Here is a 14,032-nt window from a genome sequence, read left to right as displayed (position 1 = left end):
AACTATCTTGAAATTTCTCTTGGCGGTAGGTAGCCCCTCGGCTACTTAAATATTTCCTTTTTAGAAGCCACTATAGCCCCTGTTCTTGACACTATGATTTAGGAGTAAACAAAAGTTTCAAAACCAAAGTTTTAGGTAATTCCCTGGAGGACCAGTGGTTAGGATTCATGCTCTCATTGCCAAGGTCCCAGGCTCCATCTCTGTTCAGGGAAATAAAATCCCATAAGCCTCAGGCAAAAAAAAAAAACAAACAAACACAAAAACTAAGTTTAGAAAAAGGTTTAAGTTTTGTGAAAGAGAATTCAGATGACTTGTGTTTTCTTTCTTGTACAAGCAACAGCTCAGCAATGTTTAATTACTGTCTATATAATCATTTATAAATTCAAAGATAAATGCATTAAACACATACAAAGAACAGCTTAGCTCAAGTTATCAGATTACCTGCCAACCATGAGGGATAAACATGATACATCTCATTGAACACTGGAAGAAACTGTTACCTGCTCTTTGAACACGTATTCTCTTTCTGATTTAGTAACAGACCCCAGTTTTTAGCTGAACACACTGCTGCTGCTGCTGCTAAGTCACTTCAGTCACGTCCGACGCTGTGCGACCCCATAGATGGCAGCCCAATCCATCCCTGGGATTCTCCAGGCAAGAACACTGGAGTAGGCTGCTATTTCCTTCTCCAATGCATGAAAGTGACAAGTGAAAGTGATCGCTCAGTCGTGTCCAACTCTTAGCGACCCCATGGACTGTAGCCCACCAGGCTCCTCCATCCATGGGATTTTCCAGGCAAGAGTACTGGAGTGGGGTGCCATTGCCTTCTCCAGAACACACTGCAGCCTGGAATGAAAACTAGATTTCCTAGCCTCCCTTTGTTACTGTACCAAACTGTGGTCAGCTTCCCCACTATGCAGCAGAGTCAGTCTACTGATACCAGGTTGTGATAAAGGAAAGTACAGTGTTTATTGCAGGACACCACACAGGAGAATGGGCCACTCATTATCTAATGGCTGAACTTGCTAATGTCTTTCAGACAAGTGTTTTTAAAGGCAACATTTGGGGTGAGGGTTGCAGCTCATGGGCTTTCTTCTGATTGGTTGGTGGTGAGGTAACAGGATATTTCAGGAATCTTAATCATCAACATTCTGGTTCCAACCAATCTGAGATCTGTGTGCTTGTGGTCAACATATAGTCACCATCCTCCATTTGTGTGGGGGGCCTTAGTTTCTGCAGAACAATGCAAAGATATGCATCAGATTGTTATGTATATTCTTTGAGGAGGAATGAGGACTGTTTTGTCACTGAACTACTGCTTAACCTATCCTTACTGTTGTCGCTTGACTGCCTTTGCTTCTGCACTTCCTCACTTTCCTAATTAGTAACTGCATGAGTCTGCTCTTTGGAACTCAGGAAACTCCTAGGAAACTAAAGCCTTTTTCAAGAAACAGGGGGCACAGAGGGGCTTTTGTACCCCCAAAAGGCCCTGCAGGGACCTGCTCAACGTTACCTTCCCCTACCTTTTCTTTCAAACTCCTCCAGCCTGAGAGGTCCAGGGGCAGGATAAGAAAGGGAATAAAACTTCGGAAAGGAACTTGGCAGGTGAACTCCATCTTAGGGGGGAGTTCAGACAGCTTCAGTGTCTACATCTCAACCCTCACCTCCTGCCAGTTCCCCACGGAGGCTGTAGGCTCCTACTAGTGCAAATTCCTTGCTTTGTCTTGGCCACCATCTCTTTCCATCCTTTGTTCCATCTGCCCCATGCAGTCCTTACTCAACATCTCCTCACCCTAAGTAAACTGCAATGCACATAACAAGTCCTAACTATTCTGTCCTCCCTATCAGCAGGAAGATAGAAAAGTAGGTTGTTGAAATGGCTGCATCATTATCAATCTGGTTCCCCTTCAGTACTGACAACTGGCGCAGTCAGGGACACATTCCATTCAGCTGGTGATTCCTATCAACCTTGAAGTCAGCCAGAATGCCTTGGTCGGCTTGGGCAGACTCTTCACATATAACTCAAGTCCACTCTGGTAGACTTCTTTCATCAAGGAAGAAGTCAGGGAATTCCCAGGCAATCTAGTGGTTGGGGGCTTCCCAGGTGGCCCTAGTGGTAAAGAATCCTCCTGCCAATGCAGGAGACTTAAGAGAAGTAGGTTCAATCCCTGGGTCAGGAAGATCCTCTAGAGAAGGGCACGGCAACCCACTCCAGTATTCTTGCCTGGAGAATCCCATGGACAGAGGTGCCTGGTGGGCTACACTCCATAGGGTCGCAAAGAATTGGACAAGATGAAAGCGACTTAGAGCGCGTATACGCGCGCACACTCTCTCTCTCTCACACACACACACATACACACACACACACACACACACACACACACACGCTAGTGGTTAGGACTCAGTGCTTTCACTGCTTTACACACACACACACGCTAGTGGTTAGGACTCAGTGCTTTCACTGCTTTCAGCTGCTGGGACCCAGGGTTCAATCCCTGCTTGGGGAACTAAGATCCCACAAGCCATGCAGCATGGTAAAAAAAAAAAAAGTCGAAAAATAAAAACAATGAAGAAGTCAAAACTCTTGCCTAAGATAAAGTGCAGGATTTCCCGTGAAAGACATTGATGCATATAATCTCTCCTCTCACTCTGTTTCAGCTAACTGTGTCAGCTGTGTGTAGACAGGATTTCAGGAATATATCTAAAATGCAATACCACTTTTCCTGGATACAAGCTCCTGCTTTTTTAAACAAACCCGTTTATTTCCAATGTCTGCTAAACTTGCCATCTGGGCCCTCCCGATGCCCAAGAATATGGCACTTGGTGCAGCAAAAACAAGATGCAGATAATTGTTTCTCTATTGTAGCAATAAAAACAAACTCATTTGCAAAACTACTAAATGATTTTCAAATGTGTAATGGTAATAAAAGGCAAGTCCGAAACATTCTCCTGCCCATACGGTATAGTAGCAGATTCAGGGCAAGATTTCAAGCATCACAGGACATGACATTCTGAAAACACTGCCTATAATTAGGTATAAAAACTAGAAAACAGAACTGGGCTTAAGTCTGAGAAAGACAGACTGAAACACAAAAATATATGTAATCTCTCTTGAATTAGCAAGCTTGCCCTCAAAAAAAGAAAAAAGAAGAGATAATAAGTAAATAGTAGCCAGTCCTAAGATTCCAGAATAAAACACATCGGGTCACAGCGGACTTCCCTGGCAGTCTAGTGGTTAAGAATTTGCCTTCCAGTACAGCGGGTATGGGTTCGATCCCTGGTGGGAGAGAAAAGATCCCACATGCCTGACAGCCAAAACTCCAAGACATAAAACAAAAGCAATATTGTAACAAATTCAATAAAAACTTAAAAAAAAAAAAACACGGAGGCACACAAAGTTAAAGCCATACGTATGTACAAGCATATTTGCAAAATGTGATGCATGGTTCATGCCTGTGTATGAACCCCGCCAAAACTGAGAATGTGATAAGGAAATTCTGAAGTTAGGAGCTCAGATTCTCTTACATAAAACTTTAAAATAAACTTATCAGTGATTCAGTTGGCCTCAAATAAATTTTTCCTGTTCATCTTAATATAAAGGACAGAAAGTCACCCAGGATATGAACACTGTCCTCAAAGATAAACCGAGAGAAAGTGGACAGACCTTGCCTGAGTCTTGTATTTACCTGAAAGTTGCTGCTCTAAGGCAAGATCTGCAAACTATATGAATGGCACAGTCAAATCATGAGTCCATTGTCAATCTGTGTAAATAAAGGTTTATTGGCACACAACCATGCCTATTAATTTACATATTGCCTACGCTATTTTTGAATAGTTGTAACAGAGACCATAGGGCTTCCCAGGTGGCCCAAGGGTAGAGAATCTGCCTGCCAGTGCAGGAGATGTGAGTTTGATTACTCATCGGGAAGATGCCCTAGAGAAGAAAACGGCAACCCACTCCAGTATTCTTGCCTGGAGAATCCCATGGACAGAGGAGCCTGGCGGGCTACAGTCCATGGAGTCGCGAAGAATTGGACATGTCTTAGTGACTAAACAACAGACCCACAAAGTCAAAAATATCTGTTACCTGGTTCTTTACAAAAAAAGTTTCCAGACCCCTGCTATAGTGTCAGCACCTTTCTGTGTTCTGTCTTTGGAGGAAATGGAGAAGGGCGAGGCACCAAATTTTACTTCTTTACATGTTAAATAACATATAAAGAACTTTTCTAGAAAAAAATTCAAATTTCTCATTCCTGGGTTTGAAATAGACATTTTACTTTCATCTAACCCTTTGGGTTTCCCTAGTGGCTCAGACAGTAAAGAATCTGCCTGCAATGCAGGAGATCCAGGTTTAATCCCTGGCTCAGGAAAATGCCCTGGAGAAGGGAATAGCTACCCACTCCAGGATTCTTGCCTGGAGAATCCCACTGATAGAGGAGCCCGGCAGGCAATAGTCCATGGAGTCACAAAGAGTCAGACACAAATGACGAGCTAACATTTTTTTAGTGTCCAACCCACTTGGGAGATTTAGCTCCTTCTCTGAATATTCTCAAAGATCTCTACCAAAGAGGAGAAGCCCAATGCAAGAGGAGAGACGAACATTTCTGAACCATCAATCAGGAGTTTCTGTAGAGGGACACCTCTTTTAAACCCAGAACTCTGTGAGGTAGGGTCATTCTTGCCATTTTTCTGAGGATGTCTCCTGTTCTTAAATACTTGAGAAAGCTGAGTCGGAGAGCTTAAGAAACTCACCCAGGGTCACACAATAGCCTAGTAAATTGCAGAGGCAGAATTGGAATCCGGGTCTGTCTGATTGCAATGCACATCCACCTTACCTTGCTGCCTGATCAATGTATCCATTTATTCATCCAGTGAATAACCACTGACCATTTTGGGGGTATTTGCTATGTTCAGTCTCTACACCAGTGCCTGAGGACACAAAGATCATGAAAAACAATGAAGAGGGACTGCCACCAGGGTAAAATACATTTTCGATAGGACTGATGTGTCCTCCTCCAGGTCAGAATCCCCTCAATTCATAATTTAAGTTTAAAAATTAAGAGTAACCATATCCTTATGAGAGACAGTTTCATGATTATATCTTCCTAAAAGTCGTAGCATTGATGAATTAGATTGTAACCCTAAAGTATAAGCATACATAGACTGTTGACTTCATGTCAGAGAAGTCAGCTGACTCATAAATTAAAGCAATTTCTCAAACCAATTTAGTTCTTTAAAAATCTAGATTACCTTTGAATTTCTATTAACCACCATACCAGACCAAATTCTAGTGTCCTGTTGGTATAGAACTCATCAGACTGTGATGACATATAAAGTCACTATTTCCTAGTCTCTAACTTGGGTATCATTACTTTTTCAATGTAGTCTCGAGCTTTTTTTTTTTTTTTAAATGCTTAAAAGTTGAAAGTTCATTCTATAACCTTGATAGAGCATCTTTAGTTTCCAGCAGCAGCTTTGGTTACTTAAGGGATGATTATATTATTTCTTTCCCTTGAATCTTCATGACTATATGAAGCCTTTCATAGAATCCTAAAAGTGGTAAAGAAAGTAGTATTATATACATTGCAACTCTAAATGTTTTAAATGTAAATAGTGAAGATTCTAGTAAAAGCAGTAAATGTGAATCGGTCTGTGCTGGAACAAGTGACTAGGACGTGATTTCACACAGTCAGAAAGGGCGTTTGCTTATTTGTTTTAAAAAAAGCAAGTAGGATGGGCATTCTCCAGAGGTCCAATGGTTAGTACTCAGCACTTTCACTGCTGAGTGACCAGGATCAATCCCTAGCTGGGAAACTAAGTTCCTGAAAGCCACACATGTGGCTCCCTCCCACACACACACACAAAGAATGAATAAGTAAAATTTTTTTAAAAAGTAGGAGGTTTGACAGTGAAGATGTGAAATCTGACCATCACTGCATAAGCAATCTACTGACCACTAATGCTCAAGAATTGTCTGTCTTGAAACTTTCAAACAAATGGCAGTCATCTATACCTTTATGATTCTCAAACTAAGCACAGTGACAGAACCACAGTTACGGGTAAGCCAAATTCTCCCACTTGCCCCAGAATAAGTCATATGTTCCAGTGTGAAAATGACGAATTATTAATTAATGGTTGAAGAAAAGGACTAAGGCTCTAGGGCTTCCCTAGTGGCTCCGACTGTAAAGAATCTGCCTTCAGTGTAGGAGACTCGGGTTCAATCTCCACATTGGGAAGATCCCCTGGAGGAGGAAATGGCAACCCACTCCAGTATTCTTGCCTAGGAAATCCTTTGGACAGAGGAGCCTGGCGGGCCGTAGCCCATGGGGTCACAAAGAGTCAGACATGACTGGAGCAACTAACACTTTAACTTCCCTTTACACTAGTGCGTGACTCAATTTTGAACTCCTTACACCAAGGACAGAAGTGATATGGACCTAACAGGAGCAGAAGATGTTAAGAAGAGGTGGCAAGAATACACAGAACTGTACAAAAAAGATCTTCATGACCCAGATAACCACGATGGTGTGATCACTCACCTAGAGTAAGACATTGTGGAATGTGAAGTCAAAAGGGCCTTAGGAAGCGTTACTATGAACAGAGCTAGTGGAGGTGATGGAATTCCAGTTGAGCTATCTCAAATCCTAAAAGATGATGCTGTGAAAGTGCTGCATTCAATACGCCAGCAAATTTGGAAAACTCAGCAGTGGCCACAGAACTGGAAAAGGTCAGTTTTCATTCCAATCCCAAAGAAAGGCAATGCCAAAGAATGCTCAAACTACCGCACAATCATCTAACACGCTAGAAAAGTAATGCTCAAAATTCTCCAAGCCAGGCTTCAATAGTATGTGAACTGAGAACTTCCGGATATTCAAGCTGGATTTAGAAAAGGCAGAAGTACCAGAGATCAAATTGCCAATATCCATTCGATCATCAAGAAAGCAAGAGAGTTCCAGAAAAACATCTACTTCTGTTTTATTGACTATGCCAAAGCCTTTGACTGTGTGAACCACAACAAACTGTGAAAATTTCTTAAAGAGATGGGAATACCAGACCACATGACCTGCCTCTTGAGAAATCTGTATGCAGGTCAAGAAGCAAAAGTTAGAACTGGACATGGAACAACAGATTGGTTCCAAATCGGGAAAGGAAGACATCAAGGAAGAGATGGGAATACCAGACCACATGACCTGCCTCTTGAGAAATCTGTATGTAGGTCAAGAAGCAAAAGTTAGAATTGGACATGGAACAACAGATTGGTTCCAAATCGGGAAAGGAATACATCAAGGCTATATATCATCACCCTGTTTATTTAACTTATATGCAGAGTACATCATGTGAAATGCCAGGCTGAATGCAGCACAAGCTGGAATCAAGATTGCTGGGAGAAATATCAATAACGTCAGATATGCAGATGATACCACACTTAAGGCAGAAAGCGAAGAAGAACTAAAGAGCCTCTTATTGAACGTGAAAGAGGAGAGTGAAAAAGTTGGCTTAAAACTCAACATTCAGAAAACTAAGATCATGGCATCTGGACCCATCACTTCATGGCAAATAGATGGGAAAACAATGGAAACAGTGAAAGACTTTATTTTTGGGGGCTCCAAAATCACTTCAGATGGTGACTGCACCATGAAATTAAAAGACGCCTGCTCCTTGGAAAAAGCTATGACCAACCTAGACAGCATATTAAAAAACGGAGACATTACTTTGCCAACAAAGGTCCGTTTTTCCAATAGTCATGTATGGATGTGAGAGTTGGATCATAAAGAAAGCCGAGTGCCAAAGAATTGATGCTTTTGAACTGTGGTGTTGGAGAAGACTCTTGAGAGTTCCTTGGACTGCAAGGAGATCCAACCAGTCCATCCTAAAGGAAATCAGTCCTGAATATCCATTGGAAGGACTGATGCTAAAGCTGAAACTCCAATACTTTGACCACCTGATGGGAAGAACTGACTCATTTGAAGAGACCCTGATGCTGGGAAAGATTAAAGGCAGGAAGAGAAGGGGATGGCAGAGGATGAGATGGTTGGATGGCATCACCAACTCAATGGACATGAGTTTGAGCAAGCTTCAGGAGTTGGTGATGGACAGGGAAGCCTGGTGTGCTGCAGTCCATGGAGTTGCAAAGAATCAGACATGACTCAGCGACTAAACTAACTGAACTGACAGCAAAAACAGAAGTAAATATCTTGTAATATCAATCACAGTAGTCAGGACAAGATTATGCCTAGAGGCAAAGCAGAGAGGGGTATAGCCAAAAGCCGTTACCTAATGACAGTATAGGAAGTCTTGTAAAATCAGTGGGACATACAAGAGGAAAGAGTAGTCTATATGGTGTGTGTGTGCACATAATAAAAGTTTCTTCAACTTATACTGGGACAAACACTGCAAAATACAATCTCACTCTTGACCCAAGCATGGCACATTCCCGAGGGAGAAGCTCTCAATGACTTTCATGTAGCAGGATGAGAGATTGTTTGGGCAGCTGTGTTGTAAACTGGAAAACAAGTGTTGAACCAGGGTTGATGGAACATCAGCCACACATGAAGCAAAAAAGAGTATATCTGTACAGTTCAGGGCCTGTTCCTGCAGGCCAATCCATACACAACTTTACTGGCAGAAGACAGGCAGTGACCCTCAGCGTGCCCTCTGGTTGTATCCGGTGGAGGGAGCCAGTGAAAATGACAAACATGGTCAATTCACGGTGACTTAGCCTCCATTCTCTCGGCATGCAGCTAGAAGAAATGGGCAGGAATCTGTTTAGCATGGTTTGTATGAATCACATTCAAGTAAGATCACAGTCAAGAAGTGTGCATGCTTCCACTAAATTATGGAGAGGAGGATGAGGTTATAAAAAATTTTTTTTCTTGTAACTGATATGAAAGAAAGACCTCTTCTATCATTCCAAGTGGGCTTCTCAAGTGGTGTTAGTGGTAAAGAAACTGACTGTCAATGTAGGAGACATAAGAGACTTGGATTCGATTCCTGGGTCAGGAAGATCCCCTGGAGAAGGGCATGGCAACCCACTCCAGTATTCTTGCCTAGAGAATCCCATGGACAGAGGAGCCTGGTGGTCTACAGTCCATAGAGTCCCACAGAGTAGGACACAACTAAAGCAACTTAGCACATGATTCCAAGTGGCAAGTGGCAGTGACATTTTCAGTATTTTAGAGATGGTTGAGCTTCTAGCCTCAAAGCTAATGTATCAAAATCATAAATATCCAAAATAAGAGGAATTCCCTGGAGGTCTAGGTGGTTAGCACTCTGCACTTCGGCTGCAGGGAGCACAGATTCTATCCTTGGTTGGGGAACTAAGATCCCACATGTCACATGGTGTGGCCAAAAAAAGAAAAAAAAAGATATCAGAATTTCACAAGGAGGTTGAACTCTGGTATAAAAGACTCTAATCACCAAGTAGGAATATTTTTCTCAACTTTTATTTTCTTCGTTCGTCAGAGAAAGAAGTCATTATCATATTATCAATCAGGCTGACAAGTCACAGTCAAACACTGCACCAGACCATGAAGAAATTGTCTCGGAGGCCAAGTCGGTCAAGGGCAGGACAGGGCTGTAGGCAGTGTTCCACTCCAGGTTCAAACATTCACCCTCCTGGGCTCCCTGGGCAGTGAAACTGTTGACCAGGCAGCCTCAAAGTACAGCCTTCAGTAAGAAATTGCCCCAATATCCAAACCAACTAATGAAGCTATCAGATACCTACTGGTGTCCTCTGTTTCTAAAATTATGATTTAGTAGAAGCAAAGAGTTAGAGAAGAAAACAACGAGGGAGTTATGATGGCCTACTATTGAAGCTGACAGTTAGATACCCTGGTGGTAGAGAAAAACACTCTTCTCCTAGGTGATCTGAAACTATTGTTATTAATCTTGAGTTTTTAATGTCATGCTTTGCAACATTTGAAAGTTGTGATGATTTTTTTGAACTGAAGTTGGTAAATGGTGTGATCTAAATTCCCATGGGTTGTTTAAATTTAAAAACAGGATAAATTATCAAATAAGCATATTAAAAACAAACAAAAAGCGACTGAAGCATAGCCATTTTTGCAGTATGAAAGCAGGGCAGGGCAGTCATGGCCGAGACTGAAGAGCCATTGTTCTGTGTGGAGTTCTGGTCTTTGTTTTTCACACTTGCACAGAACCTTCTCAGTTTGAAATCTCAAGAATTTTGCAAGTGTTCCATGAATCTTTAGACCATCCCACTTACACTGTGAGTGGGTGGAGAACAGGAGACCCAGGGAATTGAAAGAGCCTCTTCTGTGTCAGAGACTAGAATAAGGATGAAAAAAATATGTCCTTAACTTTGTTCTGGTTCATTTTTAATAATGTCGTTTGTGAAGCATTTTAGCAACAATAAAATCAGAAAGGAAAAAACAAAACAAAACCCTCCAATCATCCCTAAGTTTCAGAGAAGGTAGAAAATGTAGATTTTGGTAAAGCTATTTTCAGGAAAGCATTTAAAAAGCACAATTATCTAACAAAGCAAAACTGATAATTATATAATTCCACAGCATTTGGCAGCAGGATGACTTTTGTTTCAAGGAATGGGTGGGACTCATTGGATGCCTTTGTGTCTGCAGATCTTGGTGCCTCAGACTGCTAGAGATCTTTGGTGCAAAACAAGGTTAACATCAATCAAAGGCCTTGCAGGAACAGACACTATTTATCTTCATCTTTGGGAAAACAGACATTGAAAAGTACAAATGGAAATTACTGGTAATGAGAAAGTCAAGATATGGTTGAAAGAATGCTATCTCTGAAAAACGAAAGCAAATGACATATAATCGGGGACAGAAGACTTGACTCTCAGAAAGATGGCACCTCCTACACCTTGAACTTTAAGAAGGGCTCAGCAGGTCTTTGGAAGAGGTGTCGAGACAGGAGGATGTGATGGAGAAATGATGAGCATACCAGGGAAACTGAGGCTGCAGGCGTGAAGGAGATGTTCTGCGAGAAACATCAGAAAAGACGAAAGAGTGGCAGAAGGCAGAGCTCAAAGGACAGCATTTATTATCCACCCCCTGCCCCCACCAGCCAGTTGTCCAAGCTCCTCTAGCACCAGCAACATCCTAGTCGACCAGATGACTAAAGACTTTGGTCCCCTTTGCTCAGTCAAAATTTTCATCCCAGGCTCTGCTCTCTGTGACTTGACAACTGAGGTTAATGGTCCAACCAAACTTCTTCTTCCTTAAGATATTGATGTCTTTGTGCTGTGTGCTCAGCTGAGTCTGACTCTTTGCAACCCTTTTGACTGTAGCCCACCTGGCTCCTCCATCTATGGGATTTTCCAGGCAAGAATACTGGAGTGGATTGCCATTTCCTCCTCCAGGGGATATTCCCAGCCCAGGAATCAAACCCATGTTTGTTGAACTGGCAGGTGGATTCTTTACCACTAGCGCCACCTGGGTTACCTCTTCTTCAAGAGTTGCTCACAAAAACTGATGCCTTAATCCAGTCCTGTGGGCTACCTTGTATCAGTTCAGTTCAGTTCAGTCGCTCAGTCATGTCCGACTCTTTGTGACCCCATGAACCGCAGCACACCAGGCCCCCCTGTCCATCACCAACTCCCAGAGTCCACCCAAACCTGTGTCCATTGTGTCGTTGATGCCATCCAACCATCTCATCCTCTGTCATCCCCTTCTCCTCCTGCCCCCAATCTTTCCCAGCATCAAGGTCTTTTCAAATGAGTCAGCTCTCCGCATCAGGTGGCCCAAGTATTGGAGTTTCAGCTTCAGCATCAGTCCTTCCAATGAACACCCAGGACTAATCTCCTTTAGGATGGACTGGTTGGATCTCCTTGCAGTCTAAGGGACTCTCAAGAGTGTTCTCCAACACCACAGTTCAAAAGCATCAATTCTTCAGTGCTCAGCTTTCTTTATAGTCCAACTCTCACATCCATACATGACCACTGGAAAAACCATAACCTTTACTAGACAGACCTTTGTTGGCAAAGTAATGTCTCTGCTTTTGAATATGCTGTCTAGGTTGGTCATAACTTTCCATTAAAAGCAAACGTCTTTTAATTCCATGGCTGCAATCACCATCCGCAGTGATTTTGGAGCCCAGAAAAATAAAGTCAGTCACTGTTTCCACTGTTTCCCCATCTATTTGCCATGAAGTGATGGGACCAGATGCCATGATATTAGTTTTCTGAATGTCGAGCTTTAAGCCAACTTTTTCACTCTCCTGCTTCACTTTCATCAAGAGGCTCTTTAGTTCTTCTTCACTTTGTGCCATATGGGTGGTGTCATCTGCATATCTGAGGTTATTGATATTTCTCCTGGCAACCTTGATTCCAGCTTGTGCTTCTACCAGCCCAGCATTTCTCATGATGTACTCTGCATATAAATTAAATAAGCAGGGTGACAATATACAGCCTTGACATACTCCTTTTCCTATTTGGAAACAGTCTGTTGTTCCATGTCCAGTTCTAACTGTTGCTTCCTGACCTGTATACAGGTTTCTCAAGAGGCAGGTCAGGTGGTCTGGTATGCCCATCTCTTTCAGAATTTTCCACAGTTTATTGTGATCCATACAGTCAAAGGCTTTGGCATAGTCAATAAAGCAGAAGTAGATGTTTTTCTGGAACTCTCTTGCTTTTTCAATGATCCAGCGGATGTTGGCAATTTGATTTCTGGTTCCTCTGCCTTTTCTAAAACCAGCTTGAACATCTGGAAGTTGACGGTTCACATATTGCTGAAGCCTGGCTTGGATAATTTTGAGCATTACTTTACTAGCGTGTGAGATGAGTGCAATTGTGCGGTAGTTGGAGCATTCTTTAGCATTACCTTTCTGTGGGAAGTTGTATCACCCCACCCCTAAATTCATAGGTTAAAATCCTAATTCCTAGTACCTCAAAATGTGACTCTTTGGAGATAGGGTCTTTAAAGTGGTGATCAGGTTAAATGAGGTCATTAGGTTGGACCCTAATCCAATAGAATCAGTTTCCTTATAGGAAGTGGAAATTTGGACACAGAGTTTCACAGAGGGAAGGTCGTGTGTAGACACTGGGAGAAGACAGCCATCTGCAAGTCAAGGAGCAAGGCCTCAGGAAAGACCAAACTGCCAATGGCTTCATCTCAGCCATGGAGCCACCAGAACCAAGAAAATATACTTCTGTTGTGTAAGCATCCCCAAGCAGACTAATATACCTGGTTATCATTGGTGGGGTGGCAGCCCTAGTCACCAAGGCCTCTAGTTCTCCTCTGCTTAAGCCAGACATACTGTCCCCTCCCCGCTGCGCAGAATTCCCTCTGCCCCTCCCTGAAGACCCCGCCCCACTCACCTACTCCCATCACTGCAGGGTGGAAAAAAAGGAGGTATAGACCCTTCAGATTGCAGGTTCTCACTTAACTTTTTAAAATATCTCCTATAAAAAGGGTAGACAAAACAGTGTTTGTCCCTTGGCAAAGACTCCTTCTCAGATATATTTGCGGATTGCAGTTCACTTGAACTAAACTGCGGTGACTTCCTTCCACCTGGACACCCCCAAGCAGCCTGTGCATTTCTTTTTCCTTTGAGTTAAACGCAATGAAGGAACAGAAGGAATGAGAGATTCAGCCACATGCACCTTCTTCCATGTCCTGACTCCTGTACACACACACACACACACACACATGCATACACACACGTGTATCTTGCCTACTCACAGCTGGGCCTAGGGATAGGCCATGCTTCCTCCTCCAACAGTCAGCCTGACAGACTAACATCTCCAGAGTCTACTTTTGTTCTAAACAGGATTTCCGCTTCTCTAAAAAATTTATTTGAAAATCCTTGATAGGAAGAAGATTAGAGTTCTTCCGGAAAGTGTTTCTATTACAAACCCAGATCTCCTTGAAAACTCTAACCTGACTTTTGATGAGCTGAGAGAATTAACGATCAAGGTCAGCCATCTCTCGGTTGATTTGGAGGACTCTGATGTTTGGCATCTGGAACAATCTCCAGGAAGACAGACGGCATCTTCTCACTTTGGTCCAGCTGTTCAGCCATCTCACAGCCTCCTCGGGGAGAGGGG

Source organism: Cervus elaphus, chromosome 24 (genome assembly GCF_910594005.1).
Source record: "Cervus elaphus chromosome 24, mCerEla1.1, whole genome shotgun sequence".
Classification (NCBI taxonomy): domain Eukaryota; kingdom Metazoa; phylum Chordata; class Mammalia; order Artiodactyla; family Cervidae; genus Cervus; species Cervus elaphus.
Note: the sequence above shows the minus strand (reverse complement) of the source record.